Raw genomic sequence first — 2,216 nt, 5'->3', positions numbered from 1 at the left:
GTTGGCTGCCCGGATCTCTTCCTTGGTGAAGTACCTGTTCATGTCCTGTGCCCACTTTTTAATTGGGTTATTTGTCTTTTTCTTGTAGAGGTGTTGTAATTTCCTATATATTTTAGAAGTGAGTCCCTTGTCTGATATGTCATTGCAAAGATTTTTTTCCCATTGTGTGGATTCTCTTTTTACTCTTCTGGTGACATTTTTTGATGCACATAAGTTTATAATTTTCAGTATGTCCCACTCATCTATTTTGTGTACTTTTGTTTGTGTGGTTTTCAAAATGTTTTGTAGTCTGTGTATTCCCTGGATTAGTGCCCTCACATTTGTCCCTATTGCTTCATTGATGGCCTTCATAATTCTGTGATTCACATTTAGGTCCTTAATCCATGCTGAGTTGGTTTTTGTATAAGGTGTGAGGTGAGGGTCTTGTTTCAATCTTTTGAATATAATTTTCCAGTTCTGCCAGCACCATCTGTTGAAAATACTATCACCTCCCCATGCGAGATATTCAGATGTTTTGTCAAAAATCAATTGGCTGTATGTAGATGCATTAATTTCTGGATTCTCAATTCTGTTCCATTGATCTATGTATCTTTCATTGTACCAGTACTAAGCTGTTTTGACCACTGTAGCCGTGTAATAAATATTGAAGTCGGGAAGTGACAGGCTTCCAATCTTATTCTTCTTCTTAAGCAGTGCTTTGCTTATCCTGGATTTCTTTCCTTTCCATATAAAGTTTGTAATTGTTTTTTCTCATCTCTTTGAAGAGTGTCATTGGGATTTGGACTGGGATTGCATTATATGTATAAATTGCTTTGGGCAGTATTGACATATTCATAATGTTAAGTCTTCCTATCCAGGAACATGGTACATTCTTCCATTGCTGTAAGTCTCTTTTGATTTCTTGTAGTAGTGTTTTGTAATTTCTTTGTACAAGTCCTTTGTTTCTCTGTTTGCATTTATTCTTAGATATTTCATCCTTTGGGTGTCTATTGTAAATGGTATTGCTTTCCTAATGTCCTTTTCAATGCTGTCGTTTTAGGTATAGAGAAATCCAACTGATTTTTGTATGTTGATCTTATATCTTGCCACGTTGCTGAATCTTCCAATAAGGTCTAGTATACTTTTTACTGAGTCTTTGGGGTTTTCTATGCATAGGATCATATCGTCTGCAAATAGGGAGATTTTTGCTTCCTTTTTGCCAATTTGGATGCCTTTAATTTCCCTGTCTTGCGTATAGCTCTTGCTATGACTTCCAGCACAATATTGAATATGAATGGTGACAAAGGGCATCCTTGTCTATACTTCCTGGGGTTTGTTGAGCTTGTTGGATGTTTATCTTTGCACTTTTCAGGATGTTAGATAAATTTTCTTCCAGAAGTTCTTCAACTCTTTCCCTTGTGGACTTGTGGGGTTATACTTGTTCTGGAATGCTGATAATTCTTAAGTTATTCCTCTTCATGTTGTCCAACATGAATCTTAGACCATCTTCAGAATATTTTATCCTTTTTTGTGTGTTTGTTCTTGTATCTTAGTGGTATTCAGAGATTTGTCTTCCAGCTCACTGGTTCTACATTTCATCTCATCTATTCTACTCCTCTGCCTTTTCATAGTGTTCTCTATTTCTGTTATTTTGTTATTGATTGTTTGGACCTCTTGCTGTGGGTTTTGAATTTTTCCAATGCTGTATCTATCTTATTTGATTGTTCCTGTTGCACTTTCCTGGCTTCTTCCTTATGTTTCTTAACTCCATTGTAAAGTGTTTTGAAACATTTTATGATCATTATTCTGAATTCCATCTCAGGCATTTCCAAGGCCTGCTCTCCTTCCAGAATGGATTCCAGGTCTACTTCTAAGTCATTTGTCTAAGACACTTTATCTTGTTTCTGGACATGTGCTGATATGGTCATCTGCTTTTGCTTCTTAGACATGTTGAATGTTTATATGTGGCTTAATACTTAATTGAGTATGTGTTTTGGTGTTTTTTATGTTTTCTGATTGTTTCCAGGAAGATGTGATCAGGATGTGGGCTTCCCTTTTCACTATTCTTATTGTTTAACTTGGAGTAACTTTCACAGTTGTTGTCTGTTTCCCTGCTATATGGCAGCTGGTATTGGTTCTTGCCTTTGTTTTGGTGTTTTATAGGGTGTGATTGTAGGTTGGCTGTATGGTAGCAGCTCTTGACTTTTCTTGTGTAATATAGGGAGACAAAGAGTCCT

The sequence above is a fragment of the Chrysochloris asiatica genome, unplaced genomic scaffold (genome assembly GCF_000296735.1).
Source record: "Chrysochloris asiatica unplaced genomic scaffold, ChrAsi1.0 scaffold00244, whole genome shotgun sequence".
Taxonomy (NCBI): domain Eukaryota; kingdom Metazoa; phylum Chordata; class Mammalia; order Afrosoricida; family Chrysochloridae; genus Chrysochloris; species Chrysochloris asiatica.
The sequence above is the reverse complement of the archived record's forward strand: the minus strand, read 5'-3'. Positions refer to the sequence as shown.